This window comes from Podarcis cretensis (assembly GCF_951804945.1).
Source record: "Podarcis cretensis genome assembly, chromosome: 10".
NCBI classification, from domain to species: Eukaryota; Metazoa; Chordata; class Lepidosauria; order Squamata; family Lacertidae; genus Podarcis; species Podarcis cretensis.
Genome location: NC_137179.1, coordinates 33,990,665 through 34,008,516, shown reverse-complemented (window position 1 = coordinate 34,008,516; position 17,852 = coordinate 33,990,665). Strand labels below are relative to the sequence as shown.

The 17,852-nt window shown below is 43.8% G+C and overlaps 1 protein-coding gene across 4 annotated transcripts in view; it reads right to left on the bottom strand.

Moving 5' to 3' along the window:
- The window catches only part of GSG1 (germ cell associated 1), a 111,199-nt gene that overhangs the window by 26,091 nt on the left and 67,256 nt on the right, over positions 1 to 17,852 (bottom strand). The window contains exon 4 of one of the 4 annotated variants that reach the window (XM_079993404.1): positions 760 to 1,702. The exons of the other annotated variants lie outside the window; for them this stretch is intronic. The gene's annotated coding sequence lies outside the window, so the exon portion shown is untranslated. The remainder of the gene's footprint in view (positions 1 to 759; positions 1,703 to 17,852) is intronic. 4 annotated transcript variants of the gene reach the window in all.

Sequence of the window (17,852 nt, the reverse complement as noted above, 5' to 3'; positions counted from 1 at the left end):
GTCCTAGAACAATGCAGCAGTATGATTGGTTGGCAGGAACCACCCAATCATGCTCCAGATTGAAGTGAATCCACAACCTGATTGGCTTACAGTAGAATTCCGGAATTAGCCAATCATGTGCAGCCCATTGTGTAAATAATGTATATAAAGCAGATACTTTGAGGGGACACCCATTCATTCCTCCTCACCACCATGAGCTGAATAAAGAGCATGAAATCACTTTGCGACTCTGAGTATATTTCACCCAGCCAGGCAATTGATGGGATATTCCCACCTAGGAATATGGGGAGTTTCATTCTTCCCACCAGCTACCAGTAAAGACATTTGCAAATATTTGCTACCCTTGCCGTGACAGCAGACAGGCAAGAGTGATGCCCTGAGCCCAGTCTGCGTTGCAGTGCGGGTCTAAGCAGCCACACTCCCCTGGTGCATCATGGGACCACCAACTCTTTTTGCCCACCATGCAGAGGAGAAGCAGGGCAATGGCAGACGTGCCAGCTGCTGCCAACTAGGTCAAGAACAGTCTCCTTGGTGTGTGACATGTGATTCCCCGTAATTCCTGAGAGAGCCAACATGAATATCTGCAGCACATTTTGTAGTTATTGGATTCCATTTGTCAAAGCAACCCAGTACTCACATCTGATCTGCGTACTTGAAAAATGCCACCCCCCAATCTCTGACAGCTCTTTGATGTCTCTTTGCCATGTGACAACTGCCCACTTCATTCCAAGCGCTCTCCTCTTCTTGCCTTGAACTAACCTATTCATCTGAAGAGATCCCTGTGCACCCATGTGTCTCTCCATTCATCAATTGTTCCTTCCCGGTGCTCAGGGCTTGCCACATAAGCCAGCATTACTGATGCCGTAATTATTTCTTTACATTTCCTTGCCACGAGAAAGTTTCCAAAGGGAAATTCCAACCCCCTTTGCTGTTCCAGACACATGTCTTTTCCAAATTCCTGAATGTTAGGAGGAGTCCCACTGAAACAGGAGCAGAAACTTCTGGGAATCTTTAATTATTATTATTTTGTTACGGTTCATATTTGCATAGCAAGGAATGGCCTCAGCAGAGCTATTTTCCACTGCATTCAGCACCAATATAACAGAGTGCGACTCCTGACTACGACTGCAGTTCTTGCATCTGAAGCAATTTGCTTCAACTTCTTCCATGCGGACTATGGCTGCAGCCTGTACTGATGGCTCCCAGAGTTTTATGTATTTATCCATCACGTTTATATCCCACCTTTCCTCCTATGGGCCCAAGGTGGCATACATTGGCCTCCTCCTATTTTATTCTCACAATGACCCAGCGAGGTAGGATAGGCTATGAGAGACTGACTTGCACAAGGTGAGCTTCATGGCTGAGTAGGGATTTGAACCCTCATCTCCCAGGTCATAGTCCAACAGTTCAGGCACTGCACCACAGACCGTATGACGATCTCCTGAAAGACAGGGCATTTTTGCGAAGCCTTGTGCCTAAAATATAGCAGCTAAAGGACAACGTGAACAGGCGAACTCGGGTGGATTTGGCTGGGAAAGGTTGTTTTTGTTTTTAAGTAAGGATAGCCTATAATCACAGAAGCCACAACTCGTTATTTCTCGGTCTCTTCTCAGGAAGCTACAAGGACTTGGATCCATTTCAAGCCTTCATGTTGAAATTCCTTCTTTGTATGTATAGTACACACAGGCAGAGGGCCAGAATCCTGAGAGGCGGAGGGGAAAAAGGAGGGAGTTAAATGCCATATTATTAAAACCAGGTTCAGACACGTTGCGAAGCGTCAGAAGATAAGCTGCTGCAACATCTCTGCTGGGTTGGCTGTGCTTTGCTTTTGCCACACAGTGAGTATATGCTTGGTGGCCCTCCCACTTTCCAGAGGCAGAGAAAACTGCCAGAGATGGCAGCCCAGCTTCCCTTTGGATGGGGCAGCCTTGGAGTGTTGCTGTGTTGTTTACAAGAGACATTGTTGTGTGCACTTATTTTCATTAATAGATGCATTTTTCTGCACAGTCTCTGTCTGCATTGCAAAATTCAGTGGAATGTGAATTGTGCATGACAGCTTGTGTTTTGGTCTGCTGATTGGTGTGAGTTAGTCAGATTTGCATTAAAAGGCAAACTGAGCAAGTTTCTCCCCCAGCTCTATTGACAACGGAGAAGATATAAGCTGCTCACTCACAACCATTAGCAAGCATCAAGGATATAAAAGGTGGTCCTTGTTACCATGAAAATGTATTCCAGATTATATTTGTTGGCCTTCAAGGTACCACAGGACTTTGTTCTTACTGCAGCAGACTCATAGGATAATGGATTCAAATTACTAGAAAAGAGATTCCAACTATAATAATTAATAATTTATTATTTATACCCCACCCATCCAGCTGGGTTTCTCAGGAAGAACTTTCTGATGGTGAGAGCTGTTCTGCAGTGGAACAGACTCCCTCAAAAGGTGGTGGACTCTTCTTCCTTGGAGGTTTTTAAGGAGAGGTTGGGTGGCCATCTGTTACGAATGCTTTAGTCAGGATTCCTGCATTGCGGGGGGTTGGACTAGATGACCCTCGGGGTCCCTTCCAACCCCACCATTTGATGATCCTATGACTACCTCCTCTAGAAACTGGAAGGGGCATTCATTCATTTTATTTGTACACCTCTTTTCCACACACACACACACAAAATTGTGATCAAAGCAATTTACTATACATAAACATGGATGCCTTTCTAACAAAAACACTACAAAACAACTACATAATAACATAGCAAAGCAAAAATATAATAGCATGCAAAAAACCCCACTCACATTTCAATAATATAAGTATAACAAGGTTATGTAAATGACACGCAGCAGCCAATAGCAAAAATAAACAAGGGGGCTTCACAGTTTCACCTTAGTCCTAGAAACACCTCTCCCATAATGTTGCTCTCAGGCATGATGTTTGTCTGGGATAAATCAGGGTCCAGGTTAAGAGAGGAAAGGTTGGGATGCCTTCATGAAGTGTGCAAGTTCCCCTCCAACTCCCTCTCCCCACTTAGAAAAACAGCGGCTAAGAAGCTTGCTACAAAAGTTCTGGGAACTCAGCCTACTGCCTGGTACAGGATTGGGGCAGAGTGTGGCCAGCCTGTTTAAATAAAATAGCCATGTACAATATAAGATTTGCACCATTAATGGATCTATTTATTAATTTTATTTTAGCTATTTAGATACCATATATCTTTCTGATCAAATTTAAAAGAATATCAGTGTTCTCCCCACCCCCAATGGTGTGCACTAGTATTTAGTACTGGCACCTATTTTTTTTATCAACTTTTTAATTAAACGTTGATCACAAACTCAATAACGAAGGGCGGAGAGGGCAGAGGAGGAAGGGAGGAGAAAGCATTTTACAATTCATCAACATCATCTTTCACACAGAAAAGCACTGAAGCATGCAATGGATCAGATGGAGTGAAATTAGTCATAAAAAATGGGGAGGGGGATCCTCCAAAATGCTTGCAGAAATAAATACAATATGTTTTTTGTCAAGCCCCTGCAGCTAAACAGGAAGGGGAGTTCCACAGAACTGGGCCCACAGTACTCGGGATGCTTGTGGGGGATAGGAGCCATAGGGGACCATGAACAGAAACTCCCTCAAAGCTTTCAGCGATGGGGCAGAGATAGAATCCTTGAATGGTAGAGTTGGAAAGGACCCCCAAGGGTCATCTAGTCTAACCCCCTGCAAAGCAGGAAGGACAGTTAAGGGATCCGATGAACTCTCATTGCTGAGCAACAAAACATGAAGAGCTCAGTAGAGTGGGAGGCCAGCCAACTGGAAGAGTTTCTGGGTCTTGGAGGGGGGGATCTGGGTCTTGTAAAGGGGAATGGCTGCCAACTAGCTAAATGTTTCATTTTGTGCAAATGGTCACTCTTTCTCCCTTCTGGGAACTGTGGGCAAGCCTGTGTGTTGCGAAAAATAAGGATTATACAATTTCACTCTGATTCATCCTAGTTGGGGGAAAGCACATCTAAAGCAGAAAAGTTCCTGCTTCAAATCTCAGCTGAACCTCAATTGTCCCACCTAGCTAACCTGAAGCAAGCAACTGTCTCACAGCCTCAAACCCACCTGCAATAGTGGGGTAATAATAATCCTGGCCTATTGTACAGGGTTGTTGTAAGGATGACTGGGATAATGTACGCTAGACCTTTTGAGCACTTATGAAAAGCTCTATATGCCCACACCTGTTTGTCTTCTTTTTCTTTTAACCCTCAAATGTCGCAGAAGCCCATTTTGCATCTGTGGCTTACCAAAAAGAACCTGTGTATCTGAAGAAGTGTGCATGCACACGAAAGCTCATACCAAGAACTAACTTAGTTGGTCTTTAAGGTGCTACTGGAAGGAATTTTTTTATTTTGTTTTGACTATGGCAGACCAACACGGCTACCTATCTGTAACAAAAAGAACCTGTAATTCACAGAGGGAAAGGGCTTGGGGAAAGTGGAGGGATGCTTGGAAACCTGTACTTTCTAAGCGTTCATTAATAATAGTAATAGAGTAATAGATTATCACTATAGAGTGCAAAGAAGAGGGAAATGTGGAGTTATCTATGCACATAACGCACACATTCTCTGTCTCATGTTTGTGCATCATGCTAGACCATGGTTTAGTGTGATTTGCGCAAGCAAGAATGAACTCTCCTCTCCTCCTCCCATGCACCTGAGATTAGGAGTTTGGAAGCTTCCACTTTTAGATACTCACAGCTTACTGAATTGGGAACCATGGTTCATATTAACTGTGGTTCGTTTAAACCAGCCAGCTTCATAAACCATGGCTTGAAGGGGACTTGTTTCAAGCGAGATAGTTAACTGCAGTTTGTTGCTTCAGACAAGGAGACAAACCACAGTTAAATTGCTCATTGGTGCTCACCACTTCTGTCCTTTCTCATCCATCTCCTGCCTCTTCCTAGATGTGTGTGTTACTATATCATCCTCCCTCTTCTCCCTCTTCCCCGACATGCATTGCAAGATTTCATGGCCACAAGCACAATAAAGTGCAAGGCTATTGCCATGAGCTAGCCCAGCAGGTCTCCAGTGGAACATCAGTGTTGGATAAGAGCTGTGCATATGCTGTGTTTAAAATATAAAATAAATGTGTAGTGCAATAATAGCCATAGTCCTGCAGACTGTATGTGCTATGCGAATTTAGAAAATATACACATATTGACCTATTCCGCATTACCTATTTTGATAGTCATGGGGGTGGGGAGCATGCAGGGCACCCAAGTCTTGCCCCTGCCCCACTGGAAATGCTACACTCAGCTCCTCTTCTTCCTCAGGTTTCTGCAGTTTAACCAGACAGTCAAGTCTATATTTGCAGCCATAAGCCTAGAAACTTGCTTCATTATCTGTGCCAAAGCTGAGCTTCCCAGAGTGCTGAATTCTGTTGAATTTTGTCTGCACAACACAATCATGGATGTTCCATGCGTTTGAAGCAGGCTTCTCCACCTGCATAAAATAAGCTGGATGGGGGAATTGTGTGCAGGAACAAGTCCTGAACTGTGCATATGATTTCATGGCCCCATCTTTCAACCAGGCCCAGCAAAAATAGTAGTAGGTAGTACTTATCAACTGTTCAGGAGCAGGACTGGACTCTGACTCCCAACAAAACATTAAAAACACAATAAAACACCAACCATTAAAGTCCCTATACAGGGCTGTCTTCAGACAAGGGTGCCAACTTGAACAAAATATGGGGGGTGGGGGAGGTAAGCCCCACCCTGCATAACTGAACACATGATGTGGTGCACGCACACCATTTGAATGGCAATGCCCATCAACTTGAGGGGCCCTCAAATATTTTATTGAGGGGGTTGAAGACCCCCTTGGCTCCTAAGAATGACTCCTATGCCTTCAAGTGTCTTCTAAAAGTCATATAGTTATTTATCTCCTTGACATCTGATGGAAGAGCATTCCACAGGGTGGGAGCCACTACCAAGAAGGCCCTGTGCCTGGTTCCTTGTAGCTTTACTTCTTGCAGGGAAGAAACTGCCAGAAGGCCCTTGGAGCTGGACCTCCGTGTCTGGGCTGGACGATGGGGTGGAGACATTCCTTCAGGTATAAGGCAGCTTATACACGTTAAAGTAAATAATCTTCCAGAGAGTTTTATTTCATTTCTGTACCTCCCCCCCCCCGAAAACCGCGATTTGATTCTACCTGTGAGCCGAAGAATTCCTTGCCACTGGCAAGCATCACATTAAAGTGTTAAGCTGTGCCAACAATGTGTCCTGAAAGTTCAAATCAGGCACGGAAAGCCAGGGATCAATTGTACCAGCGCTTATCTGCGGCAGCACCTTTGACTGTTTGTTCAGTCCTAGGGAAGGAGATTGGGAGAGGGCTCTGAGTTACTGTTGCTGAAATTCAGCCTTCTGTTGCGAAAGCAGTGCAGGTATTTGCCTCTCCACCCCACCCTTGCCTCCCTCTTTACTCGAAACACACCCTGGTGACACCCCTGGAGCCACGGAGGAATGCCAGAGTGGATTAGCAGCTATGGTGTCAGTGAGGCATGTAATCCTCTGAGGAACACACAGTTGCCTCGAAATGGTGTGCAGTCTAAAAGGAGGCAGGAAGATGAGTTTTGGATCTTCAGATTTCCAAGCCGTGGCAATCTGAATTTGAAAAGGCATCAGGAAGGAAGCATGGGCTGTACAATAGCAGCACTGAGCCCTGCAGGCACAGAAGCTTCATCAGAGAGACTTGGGTCTTCCAAAGAGCCCTACTGGCATTCTGCTACTGGGAAGTCTGCATTGGATATAAAGTCGCCCGCTCTCCAAGTTGAGAGTCTTAGAATGCAACTCATACAAAAATCGCAAACTGGGTTCCCCTAAAGGCTGAAAAAAAAGGCAAATGAATGGATGGATGAAAGTTCAGGCACATTTGTCCTACAGACAGAAACCTAGGATGCCACTGGATATAATCTATGTTGTAATACAGTGGTACCTCGGAAGTTGAATGGAATCCGTTCCGGAAGTCCGTTCGACTTCCAAAATGTTTGGAAGCTCCTGCAGCCAATTGTAAGCCATGGAAGTGGCTTCGGACGTCTGGGTTCCAAAGAACGTTTGCAAACCGGAACACTCACTTCTGGATTTGCAGCATGCGGGAGCCAAAACGTTCGACTCACAAGGCGTTTGGGATCCAAGGTGTGACTAGCTCCAAACTAGCTGTAATTGTGGACAACCAGTAGTCACACATAACAACTTGTAGCCTCTTTTTCTATACACACGGACTGTTGTGTGCATCAAAAGGTGCATGCATCTTCTTCAATGGAGTCTTATTGAGCATAGCAATACATTTTAGGCTGAACGTCTAGATGCACATATACCGTATTTTTTGCACCATAACACTCACTTTTTTCCTCCTAAAAAGTAAGGGGAAATGTCTGTGCGTGTTATGGAGGGAATGCCTACGGGTAGCATGCCTACAGATTTTCCTCCTCTAAAAACTACGTGCGTGTTATGGTTGGGTGCGTGTTATAGAGCGAAAAATACGGTACATCCTTATCTGCCTTGTACATAGGAGTCGGCTTTTGCACACAGAGCTCTTTTGTTAGATTAGGACAAATGTGCTTGGAGTGAAGCTGATCCAGGGTAATCCCTGTACTGCCAAGGGAGACACACCTTCCTGCTTTGTCAGGGCTGATGTCTGAAAGACTTCTCTAAAGTTTTAGCTGGTTTTAAGGTTGCATTTTTATCCATTTGCCTGTGGTTCTAGTCTGGATTGGGAGCATCACTTGTGGTATTTCCACTGCAAGAAAAGCCTCCTTTTGTACCAATGGGAGCTTTTCTTCCAATGCAAACAGGAAATGTGGGAGAGCAAATCTCAATTAGGGACACAGCAGAGACAAAGAGTTAAAGCCTGTCTTCCCCAATGCCGGGGTCGTGATCCAGTTTGAGGAACCCCTGCCTGCTACTTTCTATTTAAAAGCCATTAAGAGACAATGAGGTTTGTCAGGGATGTTCATCTGGTGCCTTCATTATATATCTTTAGCCACCAGGTGAAAACGTTCCTCTTTAACCAGGTCTTTGGCTGATTAATATTCTGCAGCCTTTGAAATGTGTTTGAGGGTGTGGGTTATTGTTTTGTTGTTTTGTTTTGATTATTTATTTGTGTTTTTATGTTGTATTTTTGTCTTTTGAACCACCCTGAGATCTTATGCTGAATGGCAGGATATAAGTCTAATAAATAATAAAGTAATAACTCATGGGATATTAAAGACAATATATGTTCCAGACATTGGTCTGCTAATATATTTGGCCTGCAGAAGACACTTTTTGCTTGAAAACAGAATGTAAAGCTAATCTCCATCAAAGGAAAACTCAAAAGGGTGTCAGGCAATAAGATAAAATAACTATCTAGAGCAGTGGTGGCCAAACTTGGCCCTCCAGCTGTTTTTGGACTACAATTCCCATCATCCCTAGCTAACAGGATCAGTGGTCAGGGATGATGGGAACTGTAGTCCCAAAACAGCTGGAGGGCCAAGTTTGGCCACCACTGATCTAGAGAAAGTTCCAATATCAAAAGGAACCTAAAGTGGGAGAAACACCCTTCACCAATAATTCTAACAATTCTGAGGCATTTCAAACTCAGAATTAGGATTCACTTGACATTAAAAGGCAAATCTACTTAATTTGCATTCCCTGAACCATGCACAGACTGAAACGCAACCAGCTTTCAAAATTTGCACTTCTCTGAATTTTGTAACACAGTTCTTCAGCCAAGCAACAGGTATGCAAATGCATATTCTGGGGTAAAGTGTGCACACAAAAATTATATATTTATGAAAATAAATACAAAGTGCATTATACCAGGGGAAAATTTGCTGGCAAAAATGTATATAGTAAGAGAAAACTACACTGAAATGCTGACTAATTTTCATGAGGATTTTTTTTTTTAAAAAAAGATGAAAACTGATGGGAAATTGGGGAGACTGGAAAAATGAGAAACTGGCAGAAATTGATAGAATTGCTCATCCTACTCAGAAGGAAAGATTTTGCAAAGAGCTGTGTTTTATATATTACACACACACACACACACACACACACACACACACACAAAGCCACTTTTTAAAAAAATCACCATACTGCAAACAGGAAAGGTTCATTTAAACATTTTTAATTGATTTGTTGGTTTTTGTTTCATTTTCAAAGGATGGTGCCATATGCTTTTGAATAATTATTATTATTTAAAATTTTCCCTGATGTGAGAGATATCACTGAAGTGGCCATTTTCCTTTGGAAAGTCTGCTGAAAAAAGAGAGCCATTTCCAATATGAAAATCAGTCCCATCATACAGCGTTTAGTACAGTTCTTTTTTGGAAGAATTCCTTGGCAGCTCTAGAGCTTGGCTGGAAAACAAGCAAGGCAGGGAGCCAAGCATTATCCCTGCAGCATGGCTGATTTTCTTTCCTGCCTTAACTTCATTTAATATCTGAACCATTGAATGTGCAGAGCACACCATTTGAAAGGGCCACAGTGGCTGCAACTCCAGGTGGCTGTTTTAGCAATCTCCACCCCACATCTCCCTGTTTCCACATCCATCGTTCCAAAAGACCCTGCAGTGGTCAGGTGCAAGCCTGAGACCCGTGAATGATGCACAAACTTCCTGGAGCTTTTCCACATGCCCAGCTCAAATATTCACACCTTGCCAATCACTTGTGACAAAGTCATGCATGTACACCCATTTTCTTGCCATGTTAGGGGGAAGCAGTTGAAAAATGTTAACCAGCAATAAGTGTTATGTACAAAAGCACAATTAAGGGTGCAATTGGTTTTTTTAAACCACTTAGAGGTGCTTTGGGGCTGTTGTGTTCTTGCTTTTAAATAATCAAACGGTACATAAATCTTTTGGCACCGGGTGAATAGCTTTAGACTGTCTCTAGCTTTTAATTTTTTAAAAAGAAATATAATATTTGGTGTAATTGTTTTTGCTGTTTGCTGTGTTTATTTTTATCAGTTGATTTTATTGTTGAAATACAGCCCCCCCCCAATTTACATGGAGGTTACGTTCTAAGGCACCGAACGCATCAGTGAAATAGTGTATATTTGAAACACCATTGGAAAAGCCTGCAAGCCCCGTGTTCCAGCCCTGCCCCATTCTGCCCCTGCCCCATTCCGCCCCTTTTTGTGACATTGTTGGGTCACTTTTGGGTTTGGCGTGATGTGGGTGTGTGCAGCCTTACACATAATGAATGTGTGTAAAAGGGGGTTGTCTGTAGTGATCATATCACCTTTCAAAAATCCTCCAGTTCATCTAAGGCTCCTTGTTTATCTTTTGTTTTGTTTAATTTATGTTCCTCCAAATAATGACATGGAGAGAGGACCATTTTTTCCCACTGAAAACTAAGTTTCTTTCCCAGCCTTGCGCCAATATTTCACCACGAAAGGAGCAATATGTTTCGGAATGATCTTGCGCATACCTCATTAATGACATTTTCCTGTTAAAAGTCATCATATAAAAACAAGGCAGAGATGAGATGATGGCCCTCTGGATGCAACTGGACTCTAACGCTCATCATTCCTGACCATTGGGTGTGTTGGCCTGGGCTGATGGGAGGGATGTAGAGAAACATCTGGGTGGCCACAGGTTCCCCACTCTTGGTCTAAGCAGCAGCCCCAGGATACAGCTGAACTCAGTGGAAAGTTCTCTGCAGAGCTTCCCTTGCCCTCTACATTCCATGCAATGTTTGGGTCCCATCCTTTCTTATCATGACTATCTGACAGGCTGTTTTCGGGAGGACCCCTTTGCAAAGCTCTCTTCCATACACGGCGCTTAAAAAGCTCCATTGGACAGGCTTTCTGTGGATTCTATTTCAAAGGGAGGAATGTCAAAAAGAGATCCTCCAAATAGCTTCCAGATGTGGTTGTTTCTTTTCCTGATCTAGACTTGGAAGGATGGAGCAGGGAACGCCTTTAAGTGCTTCTCCATTGTGAAATGGGGGTGCAGGGAGTCTTCACTGCAAGGAGAGAGAGGAGACAGAGAACTAGAAATCATGAGATGGGGAGGAGGGAAACTGAGCCCCTGTTTGAGACATTTCAGGGCGTGAATTGCATTTCAAATAATATTCCCCCTGTGTGCATGGTAGTATTTTAAATTATACATCAGCAATCCAAGCTCAAGCAATTTATCATGGGATGGGCCCTGTCAAGCTGGGGCTAAAGAGAAAGGGATTTAACTTTCAGGAAGTTCAGCCTCCCCCTAATCAAGGCTTCTGATTCAATCTTACATTCTGAAATTCCTCCTGAGACGCCTGACAGAGAGCCACAAAGGCAATGATCATCATCTAATGATGTTTGGCAGCAACAGCTGTGTTCCTCGTGCGAGCTTTTGAATGTAGCTCTGTGCACAACTTGTACCAAACAGATTTCTAGGACTGATGGCCCTCTCCTGAGAGGCAGGACTGAATAACTGAAATGCCTCTGATGGGTACTTGGCCATTCATTCTTCCATCTCAAGAATAGAACTCCATTGCCTCCTCTCAAAAACATGCTCCATGCCAGTCAGACATTCACAATGCATGTGCTGTTCTCTTCCTTTCTCTCCTCAAAACTTTTTTTTTTCCTTTTTCTTTAAGTGAACAGCACATCTAAAACAGAACTTGTGTTTGGATGCTTTTATGTGAAGCTACTCCGACTGGCAGTGGTCCTCTAAGGTCTCGGGCAGAAGTCTTTCTAGGGAGTCATAAACATGACTGCCAGGTCACCCATGTCAATTATATCCTTGAATTTGGTGAGTGACTGCTCCAGTGCCCAGCAAAAGACAGGCAAAGACCTATCCTGGTAACAGACAGGCATGGACTTGTCTTGTCCAGGTGCCAATTGCACTCCCCAGAAAGCAGCAAGGCCTCCAAAGCTCACGGTGGACTGCAGGGAGCAGGCTCTGGCTATCTTCTATGTCAGGAACTTGGGAGAAAGGTGGAGGCTTATCAAAGAATCATAGAATTGTAGAGTTGGAAGAGACCCCAAGGGTTATCCAGTCCAACCCTCATCAATGCACAAATATCAGCAAAAGCATTCAAGGAAGGAGAGTTCATGACCTCCCGAGGGAGACCGTTCCCCTTTCAAGCAGCTCTTACCACCAGAAAGTTCTTCCTGATGTATTTTAAGTTGCATTGAATGTCAGAAGCAGTGGGCCCTCTTTGCTTCCAAGTGCCAGGATCATGTCAGGCAAGAGTCCTCCTCTCAGGAGAGGTAGGATCAATAGCAACCAGGCACATGAGAAAGGGCCTTTTCTTCAGTGGCTCGTTCTCTGTCTTCAGAACACTTTCCCCAACACCTTTTTGACACCAGGCTAAGGACACACACACATTTGAATGTTGATATCTGTCCCTCATTTTCTCAGTGGGTGGTGTTTGCTCCAGCTCCGAGGGCCTTCTGATGGTTCCCTCACTGCAACAAGCGAAGTTACAGGGAACCAGGCAGAGGGCCTTCTCGGTAGTGGCGCCTGCCCTGTGGAACACCCTCCCATCAGATATCAAGGAAATTAAAAACTATCTGACTTTTAGACTGAAGGGACGTTTTAAATGTTTGATGATTTATTGTATTTTTAATATTTTGATAGGAGCTGCCCAGAGTGGCTGGGGAAACCCAGCCAGATGGGTGGGGCATAAATAAATAATGATGATGATGATGATGATGATGATGATGATGATGATTGATGATTAGTGATTATTTTACGGCAGGAAATGTATGCTTTGGGAGATGCTTCATCACCATCATAGAAGCCCAAAACTCTCCCCTGTATTTATAGCTCAGTTGATTGTCATGGTAAAAATACAATGGTGGCCTCTCCTAGAATATTGTGCTATATCCAAAGAAGTCTAGTAATGTTTTTACATGAATGCATATTTCCTAGAAGGATGATTTCATCCATCAATTGCAAGAGTTTGATTGGTGGTCTGGTCTACTGCACCCATTTAGAGTTTACATTTTCCCACGTTTGCAGTTGTCACCTAACACTTGAAATAATTTTTTCCAACTCCTAATCTTGCATCATATGGAATTTTAATAATCCTTTGGAAAGTTACCTCACAGTGGAACTTGTTTCTAAGTAGAGGTAGCTAAGATCAGGCTGCATGTAGAATTCCTATCTCATTCATCCTTTGAAAAAGCTTCATGGTGTCCACTTTACTTCCACTTTACGGAGGCTTAAGTCATAATAATATTATATATCTCCACAGCCGAGTTTGGATTCAAACCTCTTGTCATGCATTTGGCTCCTGTTGCTGTGCACAGTGGTGTCAATTTTTTCATTCCCATTTCACAATATTGCTGCAGAATTTTCATTTCCATGTGGAGAATTTGAGAACTGGGTTTTAAGTTCCTGCTTAAAATATATGTGCAGAAATTCTCATGAGAAGGGATGGTTGAGAGTGTCCCCCCCCTCTCTCTCCCCCCCCCTCCAATAGTGAACTATTAGGCGAACTTCTTTTAAAACAGAGAGTTACATTACCCAAAATATCAGGAGGAGCTCCTCCTTTTTGTCCCAGAGGCAAATGGAAAAGCATCTCAGGCACGTAGTTCCCTTAGGTGTACCTGATCTACACATTTCTCCCACACCCACCCCTTCTTGTTTAGTCTGTTCCTCCTATCCCCAGGATCCTATCAACAAAAGAGTTAGTCATCTAACCAACTGAGCAGCCTTTACATTTAAAGGTGGAAACCAGAAGCATTGCAAATGCAGCAAGTCAATGACTGGCTAGTTCAAATTGGTGTGGGAAATTCAGTCCCATCCCAACCTCACCCCACCTTCCATTCCACCCAGAGGTAGAGCACATGCTCTGCATTCAGAAGGCCCCCAATTCATTCCTTGGTGTTTCCAGTTAGGGCTGGGAAGTTTGAGAGAGATTGCTTCATGAACCCCCAGAGAGCCACTGCCAGTCAGGGTTGACAAAACCAAGCTAGAAAGGTCTGAATTGGGTGTGTGTGTTCACATTACCACCTGAGGGTGCAGTGATGTTGTGTACCTCCAGGTGCATTTCACATCAGCAGAGTTTCCTTAGCGTCTGATTCTCTTCTGCGTGTGCAAGCACACCTGGGGGGCAGGAACATTTTTACACCCTGCTATTGTGTTCACACTTTGGCAAGAGGTGGATTAGGCCTGGGCTTAAGGACTCCAATTAGTGTGAAGCTGGTTTGAGAAACAACTCATCAAGAGTTGTATTTCATAACAAAGTTCAGGTTGCATATGCATTTTGGATAATGTCGTATGAACAGGGATTAAGAATCCAGCGCTGGAAACGCAGTGAGTATAAAGTATCTTCCTCTGTTCTCCTAATTCTGAACCCTATTTTTCCCCTTGAAGATTATCAGGTGTGCAATTGGCAACAGAAACCAATCTGGAGAGCCATAGATTCCCTGTTGTCAGGATGTTGTCAGTGGCTCCCGACTGGTTACCCAGGAAAGTATAAAGACAAGGAAAAATTTCTTACCATCCTTTTTTATCTCAATATTTACAGAGAAAGGCTATAGAACTCAGCCTCTTGGATAATGGCATTGTCCCAAGTGAATCTCCACCCCCCACCCCTGTCTCTCCCACTTCTTCATTCATCACTTCTATGGGTGCTGCTAAGTGCCCACTGTCTTTGAGCTCTTTGCTCTCCTACTTTTAAGGCTCTCCAGGTTCTGGGAGATGGAGGGTCTGGAATGCTTTCCAGTGACACCGTGTCAGCCAGCTGCTGCTCTGGTTCTGCCTCCTCTTCCTCCTCTTCCTCTCCCATTATTTCCCAACTTTTCCCTTCATCTGTGTCTGAGCTGCTACCTCCCTCAAACCCCTCTTGTTAATCTATACTTTCTTCCTCTTCCTCCTCCCGGGAAGGGTCAGGATGGGGAGGCAGTCCCCATCATTCCTCCTCTGCCCAGTCCCTGACACCTATCCCGGGATAATGGTGGTGATGATGATTTATTAATTAATTTAGTTTGTATACCACATTTCATCCAAAGATCTCAGGATGGTTCACAGCATAAAATCACAAACTAAAAACACAAAGTTTGTTGCGCTTGTGATTACCTTATGCTATGTCCTGTAATTATCTATCAAAAGAGACATTTCCATAGTATGCTTTGTCAGAAAGAGTTTCTAAAACACAGAACTGTGTAGAAACTAGAAACCAGAACCTCCCAAGAGTTCAGAAACTAGAAGAAATCTGGAGTGGACCTCCAGCTGTCAGTGGATGAGGTCAGAGAAACCTCTTCCTCCCTTTGCAACTGCCACAAAAATCTGTTCGTTTCTGCACCCACCACTCTCATCGCTGTGCTTCCCTCCACCACCACCCCATACCTCTGCTAGAGATTCAAGTTTCTGAACTTCCCTGTGTTAAACTCCGGAGAATGAATAAATCTGAAAGGTGATGCTTATGCAAATGTCATGTTCCTAATCTGATCAGAAAACGGAGTCAAGATGGGGAGGAGGTAAGGTAGGGAACATTCAATACAAACTAATTGGCATCACGTCAACACTGCTGCCCTTTCCTGAGTTAGCAGCTGCTTTTACAATACGGTCTCTCCTTTTTTCAAAACTCCCAATTCCCCCTCCCACTGAAATATCTGTTTCACATTATTTTCCCCAAGATAAACTGCCTACATATTTCTATGCTGAATCTCACACTATTATTTCCTGCCCATATGGTGTCTCAGAAACCAGGGAGTCATAAAAGGAGTGACAAAGCATTGTGAGAAAAGGCATCAAGCTGCGTGCTTCTTTTTTTGTTTTTTTTTTGTTTTTTACAAATGTGAATTGTGTGCTGTTGGCAGATTCTTGTCGTTGTCTTGTTGGGCTGTGTATGTGATAAAGGGGAGCCATACCAGGGTGAAGGCATCTTCTTCTGTTTGTCCCCGTGTCAGTTTCAGTTTATTGGTCAGTTTTTCTAATAAGGCTGTTTCCCATACTATTTGGTACCATTGGTCCATGCTGACTCCTGACAGGTCTCTCCAGTGTCTGGCTATGATGTTTCTGGCTGCTGAGAGTAGGTGGGTTATGTGCTCTTTATGAACCAAGAAATCTTTAATAAAAAATATGTAAAAATAAAATATAATGTGAATTGTGTGTCTGTATCTGAGTGTGAATGAAGGAGAGGATGATCGAGACAGGGAGTAACCCTAACCCTAAAAACAGTGGGTGTGATTCTAAGATGCAAATAAGCAACTCCACGCATACATACAAAATTTGGGAAGATTATAGGGAGAGTGAAATGTGAATCCCTGGGAGCGGCTTCTAGCACAATAGAAAAATTGAAAAGATACAACAGAAATTAAAACACAACCTTAACAACAATTTAAACACTGATACACACATCATACGTCCCTAAAAGACATCATTCACATAAAACCAATTTACAATTACCAGCCAAAAGATCCTCTAATCAGTTTGCACCATCAAATGCCTGGGAGGAAGTCTCCTGATGCAGGTAACCCCACTGCCTCACTCAAACTTAAAGAGTTGCTTTTGGGAACTGTACTCACCCGCATGGGAAACTTACAAGGGGTGAAAATATTCACATGTGTGTCTTCACTGCTAATAGGGAGAGGCAGATTAGAACAGTGATTAAGAGCACAAGCATGCCAATAATCACAAAGAAGCCTCTGTCTCAGCCTCATTCCCACCACCCCTCTGTAACATGGGGGAAACAGTGCTGCCAGAGGTGGTTTTAGGGTGGCGCAACAAGTGTGGTCGCCCTGAATGCTGCGCTGCAGGGGGCACTAAAACAGTGTTTCAGAATGGAGCAGGTTGTGCGTCTAATTTTCGCGTTGCACAGGGCGCCGCTGAAATTTGAGAACCCTAAGACCGCCACTGATGCTGTCCTACCTTGTATGGTTGTTGTACATATTACAGAATAGCGTATGAACACCGAATGCCTGAGCTGGGAAACCTGAGACCTGGTGAGCAAATGGGCTCCTGCAGCCTCTCTACCTGGTCCTCAGGACTTTCACTGCCCAGCCACAGCTTTTCTCCCCAGGCCACACCCACTCACCAGCCCTGCTTTGCACCCTCCTCAACTGTTTTTGCCTGGCTGGAATTTGTCCTTGAACTGGCCTAGATGGAGGATAGAGGGTGATGTGTGAGTTTGTGGAGAAAGAAACAAAGGGCAGCAGCTGTGATGGGCACAGATCTTTACTCACTGTGGTTTCATGGGTCTGCTTGTCAAAGGGACGCACCCAGAAACCTGACCTCAAAGCTCTCCTGAGCATATGAATGTTGCAAGGGGTAGACTCAGTAGGAAGTGCCATATGACCATGTGAAGTGTCTTATTCTTCTCTCCACCCCCCACATGTCCTCCTCATGGCTATGAGTGGTCTATGCCACCCCCATTGGTTATGAACACCTTGGCTAATATGTCCATTAGAGCAACATGTGAAGACTTGTCATGGTGATGGGATCAAAGAATGACAAATTTGAGCATTTTGATTTCTCTCTGCTTACAACAACAACAACAACAACAACAACTTTGTGCCACCCTCACTGCCACCTTGCCCCTCCCCCTTCTGGTAAGCAGCAGAGACATATCTGCCAGGAATTCAGGTAAGCACCTCCTCCCTTTCTGAGCAGCACTGATTCCACAAGGAACTTCCATCTGGAAGATCCCTTCATGGGAATGCACAACTTTTTTTTTTTCACAGATCGCCTGACATTGCCATTATCAAAATGCCAAAATACTCGTTTTTCCATTCAATTCAGATTTTTCCCTCACCATGGAAAAATTGTGAAGCAAAACTAGTCCATTGCAGATCAACAGCCTGATGGTGATGTAGAAATCCATTAGCACATTTTCACAAGCAGGTTTCTCACAGAAGTAGTGATGTTTCTGTGGATGAACATATTGCGCTACTCCTGGATGTTT